The following is a 16,114-nucleotide window of genomic DNA, read 5'->3' on the forward strand; positions in this document are numbered from 1 at the left end:
TCTCACTCTGTGGAAAAAAAACAGGCTAATCCAGCCCCAAACATGCTAGAAGTATGTGAGAAGGCTGTCAGATATTTGCATTGTATCTCTAAAATGCATTCTGATAAACTCAGTTTGCATCCTCTGTCACTGCTTGTTCACTTTCCTGTTTCCATGAGTGATTTTGTTTTGTTTTGCTTTGTTTTGTTTTGCTTTTTCCTGTTTTCAATCTAGTCCTTGAATATTGCAACTAACTATCCTGGTTTAACCCCAGAACCCTTTGGAACATGGTATTTGCCCTCCACCTCCCTGTTCCAATGGTTTACTCTGTTTGTCATAATGTGGCTTAATGAATTAAAACAGGCTGGTGGAGAGAGGGCAGATGCGAAGCATTCACTTGCCTTGGAAGAATAAACCTCTCATACTGTCTCACAATAAGAGAGCCTATAGGTCATGGATCATTCTGAGACTTTAGCGGTTCTCTGCCCCGAGTTCCCCCATTGTAATACCTCTATCAGCAATTGCTTTAAATGAGCATTAGAAGTCTCTCTTGAACTTTCTTTTTGCAAAACTGTCAAGGAACGTTCAAATTGCTATCTTGCCAGCTGTGAATTATTTCCTTTGCTCTGAAGTTTGCACTGGCATGTGGAGAGAGGGTAGGTAGCAAAGATCCCTTGAATTTCCGGAGTACAAAATTAGGGAGTACAGAATTCCACTGCATCATTCCAAAGGATCCAGATTGATGTAAGGAGCTCTATTTTGCCTCTTAAAATGATCAAATACCAGATTTTCTCTGCAGCATAATATGTGGTCTTCTTTGAATGCACTGAAATGATGTGGCTACATTTTATCATGGAGACTGCCATATTTTATCAATTCTAAATCATCCATATTTTCACATTTTAACTTCTCTGAAATTGGAATGTGTCTTAAAATTGATGGTGCATTGTAGCTTGATTGCCTGTATTTTTTTTTCAAGTTGGTGGTACATAAAATTCATGTTCCATTTTACAGTTAAAGTCCTCTTACATTTAGAGTTACAATGAACCTTTTTTAAGCACGCCTTCAAAGAGGTCCTAATTTTCTTTTTTTTTTTAATTTTTTTTAACATTTATTTATTTTTGAGACAGAGAGAGAGAGAGCATGAACAGGGGAGGGTCAGAGGAAGAGAGAGACATAGAATCTGAAACAGGCTCCAGGCTCTGAGCTGTCAGTACAGAGCCCCACGCGGGGCTCGAACCCACTGACGCGAGATCATGACCTGAGCCGAAGTCGGACGCTTACCGACTGAGCCACCCAGGCGCCCCAAGAGGTCCTAATTTTCAACTCTGGAACTGTGATAGGAATAGTGAGCCTAGCCATCTCTGCATTCTATTCTCCATAGCAAGAATATTCGGAAGTGAAACTTAAAATAAAAGAAATTAATGAAAAGCAAAACCAGAATGTTTGAAAACATTTAACATTTGAATGTGTTGTCGTTTACTATGACTGAGAGCTCTTTTCCTTTTACATCCATTTCAAGTGTCCATAATAAATGAGGTCTGCATTTGCAAATGGTAAGCTATGGAAGTCAAATAACTGCTGATGTATCATTAATCTTCACTTCCAACAAAAAAACACATCCTGAATTGGATCAATGTGTTCGATCTGATCAATTACCGCAATAGTGAGCGTCTGAAATTCTGAATTAACTGTGTCATGACTGATTTACTTATACTAGAGTCATGATATTATTAAACCTTAAAGTCATTGTTCCAAGGATAGCTTATACATTAGATTTTCTTCAAATATGTATGGAGATCTTAGTATAGCTCTCTAGTGACTTGCTAGGTTCTCTAGGAATTTAATCTTTGTTAAGATTTGTGCTTGGTTTTGAAAAAAGTTAGGAGGGAAGGATATGGGACTTGAGACATTTATTGAGCAAAACCACCCTGAATCCTTCATGGCTATTGACCAAGTAGTAATGGAAAACGGGAACCAAGAAATAAAAATCTCATCAACACAGTGAAATCTGTTCTTCTCTCTGTGTATATAAACCTCATGTGTTGGCTTTGGCAGTAGTTTGAACTTTGTCATTCCAATAAAGTTCCTGAAATTCACTAGATAACACTTCTTTTTACAGGAAAACATCTGCAAGTTTATTTATCTGGTTATAAACAAAACTACATTTCACTTCTTCAAATGACATATCAGAAATGTTTATTTGTATTTGCAATATACATTATTAGCCCATCACAGAAATCTGTGAACACACACACACATTATTAAAACATCATTCGTAAGTTTAAAAATATACTAACTAGAGAAGCATACATAGTTCTCTACTTCAAAACGTTTTCATTGCACTGGTGAAAGAATTTTACTTGGTTGAACAGAGAATGGTTTTAAACTTTCTTGAGGGAAATTTGGTTAAAACGTTCCACTCTCAAAGTTGATTCAGACAGCAGTTTCAATCTTTGAACGCACACACATACACACCCATTCTGCATTTTATAGATCTGAGATGAAACCTTTTTCACATTTCTAATGTTACTCAAATTTGAGGCATCTTATAGTCGATGTCAAGACATGGTTGAATTGGCAGGTTTTTTTCTTTCTTTATAGTAAAAAATAATGTGCTACCTATGATAAAACACAGAATGCGGATGATGGTGCTGATGGGGTAAGAGCCGCTATATGTAGTTTACATTGTCTCGGGTGCCACTTCAGGTACCTTATGGACTTTATATAATAGTCACAGCCACCCTGAAAAGCAGATATTGTTAGTTAATTTTTACAGACAGACGAGGCAACAAAGCCCCGGAGAATTTGAGTATAACTTGCCCGGGGCCACTGACTGTAAATGTTGAAGTTAGGGCTGGGATTCGGGTATGTCTGATACCAAAGCTTGATTTTTTGAAAAATATCTATTTATTTTTGGGAGAGTGCAAGCAGAGGAGGGGCAGAGAGAGCAGGGCAGAGGATGCAAAGGGGGCTCTGGGCTGACAGGCTGACGGCAGCAAGCCCGATGTGGGGCTCGAACTCACAAACTGTGAGATCAGGACCTGAGCCAAAGTCAGACAATGAACCTACTTGAACCACCCACACGCCCCCAAAGCTTGATCCTTTAAGAGAGGCACAATGAACCAACTTCAAAAACAGCAACTCATGTCCATTTTTGTCCAAAAGCCTACATTTGGAGAGGACTACAATTTCTTCATGGCATTCCCACAACCATAATAAAGTGATGGCATTCTTAGCTGGGAAAACACATCTACCTTTTTGTAAGGCCCCGGCCTATTCAGGCAGAATAGTTTGTTTTCCTTCAGTTTATATTTCCTATACACCTTCTTTAGGTCAGGCACGGAGCTGAGTAAATATTGTAGGCGTGTGGTGAGGAAAAGGAGTCAGCTGAAAGGAGACTGAGGAGCAAGCCCTGGGTCCATGTTCAAGATCAGCAGATCCAGGTTTGGCTGCAGAATCCTGCTGGTACTGTCTTGCTGTGAGATAAGAAATATAAGCCCTTCCCTGTGACTAGGTTTCTGCACAAGGATCTCTGTACCACATCTCATGATGGTGAGGATAACATGAGATGAAATAAGAGAAAGTGCTCTGCAATGCACAGAGGACAAAGTATGTGGCATTATTCATTCCTAGCGGGCTTGTTATGTGGATAATCATTGACCAAAGATCCTTTCAGGCAGCCCTTGCGCCTCACAATTGGAGGGGTGTGTGTGTGTGTGTGTGTGTGTGTGTGTGTGAAAGCAGAATTATTCTCTGAGAATCATGAATGAAGCACTTCTTAGCTCTAAATTTTCATTTCATTGGGATCACATAAATTCACGTTGCTTCTATATACAAGCACAAATCTTTAGTTCTCTGTCTCTGTCTCCCTTGGTCTCTCTCTAGCATGTTGGGTCATACTTTTCTGTCTGTTCTGGAATCAAGCAGATTGAGTTTGAGCACTGGTCTCACCACTTACTGTTCCACCGTGAGCCTGTTACATAACCACACTGTGGTCAGGGGTCTTGATTTCCTTATTTAAAAATGGGAATAGCACATTCCATTCAAGAATTTTTTGATGACTGAATGTGATAAAGCACTTAGCATAGGACCTAACACATAGTAAGATTTAATAAATATTGACTACCTGTTATTGTCCTAGTAGGTTGCAACCATCCATCACTATTTTAATCCCACTGTAAATTCCATACGGACACAGCAATTCTGGTATAGAAAATGCAGAAATGCTGCTCTAGTCACCATAGATGACATAGAAATAATGAAATATTGTCCATGTTCTTGAAGAAATTAAGTGCAATTTAATTTATGCCAAATCAATTATTTTGCCCACTTTATTAATCTAACTTGATATTTTATAGAAAGCAAGGAACTAGCGTTTTTATTTAAAAAAATATATAGGCTGTCATTACATAATCTATAAAAACCAGCTTCTTCTAAGTGATTGTTCTTGACTAACCCCAAATATTATTATCCCTTTTTCCTGTTGAGTCTCACGTTCATATCAGCAATTTGTCCTTACAGCACTGGTTGAATGCTCAATTTCATTTATTCTATTCGTGAAGGCAACTACTTCTGAGCCCTGTGGAATCTTCTCCTCCTCATCCACCTGTCACGTCCTTGCATATGGCTTTGCCACACTAAATTCCCATGTCTGCTGTATTGTTGCCCATCCTAGAAGTCTCTTGAAATTTTTCCTAAAAATTTATCCCAGCCTTATCTTGACTTATAAACTGATCCCAATTTTATCCTAAATTGACTTCATCCTTTTGCGCCTGTGTTCTCCACCCGTACTGTCTTCATGGTTCGGAGGCATTTAAGATCAAAGGCTCCAGAGCCTGACCCACTAAATTCAAATCCTAACCAGTTCTATGATCTTAGTAGAGATAGTTCTTTTTGCTTCAGTTTCCTCACCTATAAAGCAGTATTATTAACGACAGTACCTACTTGTAGAGGGTTGCTGAGACAATTACATGAGTTGATATGTGTAAAATCCTGCTTAGAATCATGCTTAACACATAGTGAATGTTATATAAATGTTCACCATCATATCACGGTTTATTTGAGATAACTCACCCTGGGTTGTTGAGGCTGCCAGATGTGTTCATGATTTTACCAATAAGCTAGATGATGTGAATTAAGAACCAAACCACAGGGGGCACAGAGAACACATATCCAGAGAAAAGTGAAAATGCTACAATGAGATGGGAAAGTTATGGGTGGTTAGACAGAACAATATTTCCTGTAGATGGAAATCAAAAGTCTCAGAAATCTGAGAACAGGTAGCTAGAAAGATGGACTGGAAAAGAGGCCCGGAAAAGTATCTGTGCTCAGCGTGGTGTTGGCAATGTTAGTGTAAGGCACCGGGAGGGAGATTTCAAAGTACCAAGGACTAGATAAATGTAGGATGAAAGGCAGGTAGTAGTAGGAATTTGGAACAAAAAGAACAGGGGGGCGCCTGGGTGGCTCAGTCGGTTAAGCATATGACTTCGGCTCAGGTCCCAATCCCACAGTTCATGGGTTCCCGCCCCACGTGGCTGACTGTGCTGACAGAGCCTGCTTCAGATTCTCTCTTCCTCTGTCTCTGCCCCTCCCCTGCTTGTGCATGTATGTGCACGTGTTCTCTCTCTCCTTCTCTCTCTCTCTCTCAAATATAAATGAATAAACTTAAAAAAAAAAGAACAGGGAATGGCAGCTTTCTAAGGATATTGGAGAGGAGTACAAATTTGAAAGTGGAGATGAAAAAACCCATACAGGGCTCAGATCAATGGTGGAGAAGTGAGAGAGAATTTAAGCCCCATTCCTCAGGGACTACTAGGGAGGACAGCTTTCCTGCTGCTTCTCAAAAAACAAGTGGTGGCAATGAAGGAGAGAAGAGGAACAGAGACAGGAGCGTGAGGTAATGGAGAGGCTACTGGACAGGGAGACAAGACTTCTCCATTCCTATCTCTCCTTAGAACCAGGGGCACGACCTTTGTCCAGTCTCTTAGCATCACTGGGGGAGAGAAATTTAAAGTCCTGACACCCTTTTCATGCCTGAATCCTAATGGGGATACAAGCTGAGATGAGGGGTGGTAGGCAAAAGGTGTATATGGCAGGTAAATTTTGGTCTTCGGAAAATAGAAGTCAGAGTCATTTTCATGAACCAATATCACAGATAGGCACATGGATGAGTTTCGCATGCTCCCTGAGAGAAGCCAGTCACCAAAACTTAATACTATATGATTAGGATTAGACGCGGTTCAAAAATAGACAAAATTGATCTTCTGTATTAAAGGTCACAAGAATGGTTGCCTTCTGGAGATGGTATTCCCTTGGAGGGAACATTTGGGGATGCTGAATTGTTTTCTCTGTTAACCTAGGTGGGAATTACACAGGTATGTCTATAGGTAAAATAATGGAGCATCATACCCTTAAGGTTTGTGCACTTTAGTTTTGTGAGTTGCACCTCAACTGCAAAGAAAGACAAGTCAAGAATCTAATCAAGTAAAAAGAGAGAGAGAGAGAGAGAGAGAGAGAGAGAGAGAGAGAGACATGTCTACTCAATGAACAGTTGAAAACTGAGGGCCTTGGGCAAAGCAGTTTCTCTGGAGATGGTGGTGCCTGGGTCAAAGAGAGACAGACACACAGACACATGGATTGTCTCATGGATATGGATATGTTAACTGCCTTACACGGTGAATAGTTACTATTATTGAACCACCCATCGTTTGTACTTATTTTACAAATATATCCCGCTCATGATATGTAGCATATATACATTATTTTACAGATATATACACGCTCGCGATACGTAACATAGATACATTAGAACAATGATTTTCAAAGAAAGGGCGCTGCTAAGTTCGAGTGCCTCATGGACGGTGCTCAGGGTCACTGTGTGGGGTGAAGGGAGGGTGACCCGCCTTTCTCCAGCCCTGTATCGGCCAGTGTGGTTCTAGTTTAATCTGTTTTATAAATTGTGGCTTGGCCTTACTAGTTAATGCATTAGCAGATTCCACTGCTAGAAGTGTTTGAAGATATTGCAGGAAGTTATACTTAAAACATACGTAGGTTATGTGCGATCTAAAACTTCACTAAAAACAAACCAAACCAAACCAAAACACAGGTCCGTTGGTAATTTTTATCGCAGCCCTACCTCTGACTCTGAGAATCAACAGAGAATTCAAAGGATGTTTCCTTTTCTCTCCAAACTAACAGTCCTATGCTTGCCATGGGGTGTTGGAAACACGGAGCGCAAAGTCCCCAACCTTAAGGAGTTTAAGAGCCATGACAACAAGGCCCTCGGATCAAGCCAAAGTTTCAGATCTTCAAGTATTAACGATTCAGGATGAAAGAAGTGCTGTACCTTTTCTGTGTTGTCCGTCAGTCCTGACTTCCCACTCCTGATGAAGGAAAAGTCTTGCTTTAACTCTTCTCTCTGCCAGGGAGAATTACTTTCTGCTTGTTAAGTTTTAGAGCAGGGGCGCCCCTAAGGAGAGTTGCAGGGACAGTACAATTCTGTAGTGTATTATGGAATGTTCAGCATACTCTGGTTGCTTATTTAGACAATCGCAGGGCGAGCGGAGGAGGAAGGAGGAAAGATAGGAACAGTGATGATCACTGTTACGATTCTAACCACCCTTGCCACCAGTGAGGGTTTCCTGTTTTCATCACCTTTGGTGGCCACCTCTGCCTCCCCACCCTGCGGGTTCATTTTTTTCCCCATCTGTTCAATTGACATTTCTGACACTCATCAGGCTTTTGTTTTCATACTCTTCAGATTCATATATTGTTCATTGTTTTCGTGCTTACTCAGAACTCACGTCCGCCAGCAGCACAGTCCTTGTGTGTAACACACCGCTAACTTTACCCTTAGTAGGGCTTCCGTTTCCAGGGACCTAGTGGATATTCGAAAGTTCTTAATCATGAATGTTGACAAAGTCTTTCATTGTGTGTGTGTGTGTGTGTGTGTGTGTGTGCGCGCGCGTGTGTGTTTGTGCGTTAGAGTGTGTGTGTTAGAGGGAGACAGAGAGAGAGACTGTCAAACTGCCTTCTGAAATATCTATCTAACGTGATTCATGAAGTTACCCACCTTTAAGACATTTCTACCTTCTTTATGGACCAAAACTGCCTCTATTAAAATAAATGTATTTTTTAAGTATTTTTTTAAGGTTATTTATTTATTTATTTTGAGAGAGAGACAGCACACATGGGGGAGGGTCAGAGAGAGAGGAGACAAAATCCCAAGCAGGCTTCACACTGCCAGTGCAGAGCCCAACACGCCCCACGCAGGGCTCGAACTCATGAAACCCCAAGATCCCTGACCTGAGCCAAAACCAAGAGCCGGGCATTTAACTGACTGAACCACCCGGGCGCCCCTCAGATAAATGTATTTAGAAGAGATATTCTAAAATTCTCGAACAGTTTCAATCACAGCATCTCACTGGCCATTAAAAAATCCAGTGTGGGTTGGTGCATGCTGATGTAGCCCCTCTTTGTCCATCTTATTATTATGAGCACCTCTGTATTTTCTATTTCATGTTTTGTTCCTAGATTTGGTGCTGGCCAACCCAAATCAGGAAAAAAGAAATGTCTACTTCAAACTTGCATGCCACGAATTATTTTTCACAAGGTGAACATGTTTTTAATCTGCGATAGTATAATTTATGTTCCGATGAGCAAGGAGTTTTAGAGGATCAGATTAGTGGCTCATCGAGCGGTTGGAACAGCACACCGCATTCCTGAACTTCCCACACAAATGTTTCCATGCACTTTAGTCCGTTCCGAAGCCTCAGATTTCCTATAACCTTAGGAGGAGCCTCCCGCTGCTATCCTTTCCTGATAAGCTCCAGATATATTTTACTGTCTCACCTTCTCCATAAAGTGGAATTAGGAGGAAATAAGGGGCTCTTGGCTTTTACAATTTATTACCCTTCAGAGGATTAATGTTTGTACTTTTTGGTCGCAGAAACCTTTGTTCAAACAAAACATTGCACTAAAGCCAAGTGTGGAAAACAGATAAATGTTCAGTTGCTCCAGGTGAATTGGGGGGTGAGGGGGGGCGCGGCCCTGGCAGCTGGGCCCCTTCCCACCTGCCGGCGGCCCCAGAAGAACTCTGTAGAAGAGGGTGGAATCTGTAGCCTTGGAGGAGTGGTTCTTGTTCTGGTTGCCCGTTAGAATTATTGGGGGGACTTCTGAAAAGTAACCCTGCTCACCACCCACCCAGGGTACTGATGGAGGTTAGGGCCCTGACAATTGTTTTGTTCAGAGCCCCAGAGGTGCTCATGTGCAGGCATGGTTAAGAACCACGGCTTCAGAGCGGTCCTTCTCAAATTCGAGCGTGCATCAAATCTCCTGGGAGCTTGTTAAAACTCAGCTGGCTGGACCCCACCTGAGTTCCTGATGCCGTAGGTCTGGAGTGGGGGGCCCAGCATTTGCATTTCTAATAAGACCCCAGGTGATGCCGATGCTCTTGATCCAGGGACTATAGGTTGGAACCACTGCTTTGTAGAAATGGTGAAATTGGCCAAGATTCTCTCACTCCTGCTAGGAGCTGAGAAAAAAAAATTAGCTTCCACTGGGTGTGCTTCTCTCTACCCATTCTTGAGTTAAAAAAATAGAATTGCTATGTCCAGAAGGGCCCCTTATGGAAGGTATTGGCTATTTTGGGCAGGCATATGGGATCTGAGGTTGCCACTCTCTCTGTCAGTTAAGCCTCTGCCTACAACCTGCCACAGTGTCTTACTGGAAATCAATTATACTGGAACCAGTTTTCTAAACTATGAGAACATTGGGGCAATGTATGGAAGAGAAGATGTATTTTAAAGGGAAGAAATGAAAACCATGGTAGGGTCTACAAAGAGTGCCTCCTATAAGTCGTCGTGTCATATTAGGAAACCAGAACAGAGGCAAGCCTGCATGTGCCTTTGAGTAAAGTAACCAAAGCATCAGTAAGCTGCCCGGTTGCCTTTATTTCTTTCCGTGTACTTCTACTTGCCACAGACGAGATCTAGGGAGAGGAGCAGCAAAATGTTTGCTTCATGCCAATCATTTGGGGGCAACCCGATTTGGAAAAAGGAGTTAAATAAATATGAAAAGTTAAACAAAGTTTTGGGACTTAAATAGGCTTCCTGTCAGAATATCTGCTGGGAGGCATGATAAGCTCAGTCACCTATAATCACAAAGCAGGCGAGCTCCTGCTGGGTGTCTAAGATGCCTCCTCAAATCAGGAGGACTGGGAGTTACAGAGCCGAGGCACTGATTTCTTGCCATCAATATAGGTGTAACAACATGGGGCTCATCCCGTGCACTTCCTCAAAAGCAAAAGTTTGGAGAGGGGCTGGTTGGCGTGAGAATGGTTCACTATTAAGGGTTGAATTGTCTTCCCAAAATTGAAATGTTGAAGTCCTAACCCCCAGGATTTTATTAGGGATGCAACTTTATTTGGAAATAGGGTTGTTGTAAGTGTAATCAGTTAAGATGTGGTCGTTAGGATAGATCCTAATCCAATATGACTAGTGTTCTTATAAACGGGGAAATGTGGACACTGAAACACACACACATACACACACACAGGAAGAATCTCAAGTGAACAAGGAAGGCAAAGACCGAGGTGACGCAGCCATAAGCCAAGGAATCAACGCTGCTAACACTTTGGTCTCAGATTTCTGGCTTCCAGAACTGAGAAACGGAACGATCTCTGCTGTTTAAGCCACCCACCCTGCAACACTTTGTTGTGGCGGCCCTAGGAAACCGATACATTGACCCAGAACACCATGTCAGATAACCGTGCTGTGGGAGAAGCCTCATGTGACTCCGTCCAGAGGACTCAAGCCAGCATCTCATAGGGAGCCAACATTGCATGAGGTATAGGATGTCAGTCATGACCACCCAGAGAAGCAACACCCAGTAGGGATAGGTCCATGGAGGCAGTTGGTAAAGAAATGAGACAGTAATAAGCATTTACCTCTTTCCTTCTCCCTGCTTATCTCAGTCAGGGTTGTTGTGTCTTGAAGGGCAAGCAAGTGCAAGTCTTTGGGGCCACACCACCTGCCCTCACTCTATGAAGTCAGATCCCCAGTTCAAGGCCTCTGGGGGAGAGGAGAGTTGGGCAAGTAGGTAAGATGATGAGAAAAGATGGTCAGGAATTGAGATGGAAGTATTAAACAGCATTGGATTTTAACAATCTGAAGGGCCAGGAAAGTTAAGGCATTAATTCAAGACGTTGCTGAGGATGGGAAAAAGGAGATCAAGAATAGCAGTGAAAAGTTTTGACCAGAGAAAAATTGAAGTGTTTCCCGATTATATTTCACTGAGACTTATGCTTTTTGGAACTGCTCAAAAACTGGTGGGAATAATAATAACAGTAAGAAAGCATGGCTAATATTTATTTTTCACTTAAAATTATAGTCTGGGCCAAGTGGCATGCATAATATCAATTAGCTTCTGCAGAGTCCCAGGGAGATAGGAGATAAAATACTATATATTAAGAAACAAAGTCCTATAGAGGATAACTTGTGTAAGTCCACTCAGCCAGCAAGGGTTAAGAGCCTGGGTTCGAACCTACGCTCCCCATGGCGCCATATTGCTCCTGGTTGCTTTGGTTCCTGAGCCTCATTGTGTCTACCTCCCACCCCAAAACGGGCTCTTCTTGAGGCCTGCTATGAGGTGCTTGCCAGGCATATTGTAGCAACTGCCTTGACATGCGACGAAAAGGTATGGCTTCTACAAATGAAAACAACCTTCAGATATGGAGACGGCTTTCAGTCTCCCTCAGAGTTTCTGAAAGCAAGTGCTCAGCGTTGCTACTTCACCTGAAAATAAAGTCATAATTCGAATTCCGTGGCCATTAATGCACCCTGATTCTGGTTAATATGACCTTAGTCATGCCTCGATACTTCATAAAACAATGCTAGGTTGATGTGAAAGATACAATTGCCACCCACACTAAGAAAAATAAGGCAGAGTATAATGGTGTGAGTATACCGTGGTTCTAATCAAGTCCAATAGATAGAAATCAAAACATTAACCATGATTATTCCTAGCTAGTAAATAGAATGTGTAATTTACATTTGCTTTTGTATCCTTTCGAATATTCCAACTGCCTTACAATGAGCATGTATTTATTTTTTGAACAGAAAAACATATTGCTGCGGGAGCTGCAGAAAACTGCCACAGGCTCAGCATAACAAAGCAGTTATCTCCCTGCATCTGAGTGGCGAGATAGGAAAACATTTCCTGGTCTCATCAATATTATTGTAACATATTTTGTCCTTAGCAATTACATTTCTGCCCTTTACCATCGTTTTCAAAACATTGTATCTCCTTTGGCCCTGTGTGTATTCCTGTGGTCATATAGCACACCCTGATTGGAAGTGCTAAAGGAGAGTTTGTGGCTTTCCTTTCATTTTGGGTGAACCAGCGAAAACAAAACTGATGGTTTTTCCTTATGCATAAAGTGTCTTTCACGTATGATTGGTTATGAAATATTCTTCAGTTCCACTCCCAACTCCACCCTGTGTGCCGAAATTTATGAGAAAGGAAATGATCTGAAAGCCCTGAAGAGAATAAAATGACTGAGCAAAAAGGGATCGGCTGCCCATCTAGTCCAACCTTTCTTATTTTGACAATTGAGAGAATACATGCCGGAGCGATTTGTCCGCGGTCTTTTACCCAGCGAGCCTCAGCGCCCAGGCCACAAACCCACTCCCCAGTTGATAAATGAGGGGCCCGCTAGGTGCTTTAGCAACTAACAGTCAGGTAGTTGGGTGAACACTTATTTGATTGTCTGATTTCAAGGGCATTCCTAAAAGGGAATGGTTTGCCTTAGGAAAATGCCTTGAAAAACTGCCCGGGGCTAAGGCTGAAGCCTTGAGGCGACGACAGTGGCGAGAAGGACGGAGAGCTCGCACGCTCGCTTCCTCCCCGGAGGAAGCGAACTTGTTTAAGCCTGGGAACTGCAGCAATACCGGCCGGAATGGCTAAGGGGGTTTCAAGAACAAAGGTGTCTAATATTCGACTTTATGCTGTTCCAACCGTGGAACCGCTATAAGCTACAGAGTGAACAGCACGTTTCCTGGAATTAGGAAAGCACAGAGGCGAACATCAACCGCTGGTTAATTATGGAAATATCACGGAGGACAATGGGTCTTTGGCAGAACAAATAGTGAAGTTTGATACAGTTGTGTTTACATTTAGGGGTACAAGTTATCCTCAGTTGACACATGAGACATATAATACAAGAGCTCTCAGCTATTGGACAGCCTTTTACGTACCAGGTACCACTGCGGCAACTTTTCACCTATTATTTGTAATTCTAGAACATTTCTACAAAGTAGTTATCCTTACCCTCCATTTATAGATGAGGACTAAATCATTAGAGAAATAAAGAATTAGATCCATTTACTAGCAGGGTGATCTTGAGCAGGTTATTTAATCTCTGAGTGTCTATTTTCTCACCTAAGAATGGGGGTAATAACTACATTAAGATTTAACATGTAGACATAATACTACACAAATGACCTAGCAGGATGTCTGAAATATAGAGGATGCTTAATAAATGGATTAGTTAATGGAAATTAGGGCAAAATTAACATAAATCTGGACCTGTTTCTTAGAAGTTGAATGAGACTGACAGATGTGATGTTAAATTAAAATACAACACATTCTCCATGTAATGCATTCTCCAACTTTTTTTAAAAATTGCTTTAACATATACTTAGTTTTAAGAGAGAGAGAGAGAGGGAGAGGGAGAGACCAAGCACGAGGTGGGGAGGGGCAGAGAGAGACAGGGGCACAGAATCTGAAGCAGGCTCCAGGTTCTGAGTTATCAGCACACAGAGACTGACTTGGGGCTTGAACTTGTGAATCGGGAGACTGTGACCTGAGCTGAGGTCAGATCCTCAACCAACTGAGCCACGCACGCAGGCACCCCTCCAACTTGTTGTTCAGTCTACGAATGCGGTGGGCGAAGAAGTCAACTGAAAATAAGCTCTCATGACATGACTTTGGCAATTTTCTTCCACTTCTAAAATTTAATTTGCTAAAGATTGGGGTTATGAAGTTTGATTATATAAAATACTTTTCACTTCTTTCCTATTCCCCTTACTTTAATCTCTTCTGCTCATCCTCCTTTATTTATTTATTTATTTAATTTTGATAGGGGCGACTGGGCGGCTCAGTTGGTTAAGTGTCTGACTTCAGCTCAGGTTATGATCTCACGTTTTGTGAGCTTGAGCCCCCAGTCAGACTCTGTGCTGACCGCTCAGAGCCTGGAGCCTGCTTTGGATTCTGTGTCTCCCTCTCTCTCTGCCTCTCCACTGCTTGCTCTCTCTCTCTCTCTCTCTCAAAAATAAATAATAAACATTAAAAAATTTTTAAAAATTTTTGATAGTATATTTTTTAAATTAAAAAAAAATTTTTTGGCAATTCTTCATTTTTGGGAGACAGAGAAAGAGTGTGAGTGGGGGTGGGGGGGCAGAGAGAGAGGGAGACACAGAATTCAAGGCAGACTCCAGGTTCCGAGCTGTCAGCATAGAACCTGATGTGGGGCTTGAACTCATGAACCATAAGACCATGACCTGAGCTGAAGTTGGACGCTTAACCGACAGAGCCACCCAGGCTCCCTGAGAGTGGACTGTTTTTAAAGAAAATGAATATTGTATCAAAACTCAAAGCAGATCCCCTGCAGCATTTGCAGGGGGATGTGAGGTTTAGATTCTTTACAGCTAAAAGGTAAGCCCATTGAAAGTAGGGATTTTTGTTGTGTTCACTGGTGCTTTCAAGGGCCTACTACAGTGCTCCATGTGTAGGAGACCCTCAAAAAGTGTTTACAGAATAAGTGAAAAAGTTTTCTGAAAACTTCAATTCATCAATTCTTACAGTTTTATGCCATAGATTTGCATTTCTAGTAATCATGGTGGCTCTAAAAACAATTTTTTTTTTTTTTTTTTTACTGGTGGGACTCAAAGGGTTCCTGTGGGTGATGGGAGGTGTGGTGCTCCTCTCCAAGACTGGGGTTGGGGATGAGGTCCCGTCTGCTCAAGCTCTGGTCCCAAACATAGGCAGTGGACACCACAATCTCTAAAGTATCAGTGGCCGATTGTAGCTCTGTTTTCTGGATGAGGCAATGGAGATGCAGCAAAGACGTTCTAAGACTGAGGGTCATTAGTGGTTTTCTGACCTATTTGACCATCAGGCCTCCTTATTTGACCGTTTCCAAACAATTGCTTCAACTTTCAGACATAGTGCCTGGACACTTGATCTGTGCGTATGAAAGAACAGAATCTGTTTTGTCTTTCCCTCCTTTCCTAACCCTACTCTCCTCCAAAGTTTTTGTTTTTGTTTTCAGTGAATTAGTAATTCTCCCAAGACACTGATTTAACTTCATAGCCATCCAAATTAGAAAGGTTTGCTGAAGAATGTCTCTAAAGTCTCCACATAGGCTAGCTGTAGCACTTGGCCAACAACAATGTGAATTTGGTGCAATTCATCGGACATGTTTAAGAATTTGGCATGCCCAGCATCTCTGCTGTCTGCCGTATTAAAATTTAAAGAGACCTCAGTGCTCTTTTTGCAGTCGCCTATGCTGGACACATAGACCTTGATCTCTGACTATCCTATGATCTCTGCTCACGTAGGAGGAAGAAATGCTGGTTCCAGAATTCTTTCCTCAGAGAAGACAATTGCCCTGAAAACTAAAACCTCAACACGCTATATTACTCCCATGTAAGTTTTAATGAAACTAACCTGGGAGATTCTGGGAAGGCCTTGAAATCCTTATACAAGTGAGGAAAATTCTTCGGACAGAGGACATCCAATGCCAGTGTTAACAGGTACAACTGAAAGATTGGAGTGTGTTTTTAGTGAGTTGGCCAGGTAACCACTGGGACTGACCCATACCCCCAATCAGCGGATCATTGGATTATCTCTAGAGTCAACTAAAGCCTGCTCATAGATGATCTATGGGGAGTAGAAAGCTAAAGATATTTCCCCAAGAAACTGATATTTTGTAAGGACTGGACATGAGTATCTACACTGTTTGCCATATAAACATCTGTGAGATTAATAATGAATTGTAGAAACTATCCACACGCAGATGTGATTACAAAGATTTGTAGGTAAGAAATAAAGCATACCAACTTCTAAGTCAAAT

At 41.8% G+C, this 16,114-nt stretch overlaps 1 long non-coding RNA gene across 1 annotated transcript; it reads left to right on the top strand.

The window, feature by feature from the left end:
* The first annotated feature begins 591 nt into the window (after positions 1-591).
* On the top strand, positions 592-12,530 carry LOC121034379 (uncharacterized). The gene is made up of 4 exons (XR_005792396.1): positions 592-723; positions 2,584-2,641; positions 8,515-8,593; positions 12,099-12,530. It is a non-coding gene; the product is annotated as an uncharacterized LOC121034379 (long non-coding RNA).
* The last annotated feature ends 3,584 nt before the right edge of the window (positions 12,531-16,114 follow it).

Source organism: Herpailurus yagouaroundi, unplaced genomic scaffold, assembly GCF_014898765.1.
Source record: "Herpailurus yagouaroundi ecotype Mexico unplaced genomic scaffold, PumYag 160, whole genome shotgun sequence".
Classification (NCBI taxonomy): Eukaryota; Metazoa; Chordata; class Mammalia; order Carnivora; family Felidae; genus Herpailurus; species Herpailurus yagouaroundi.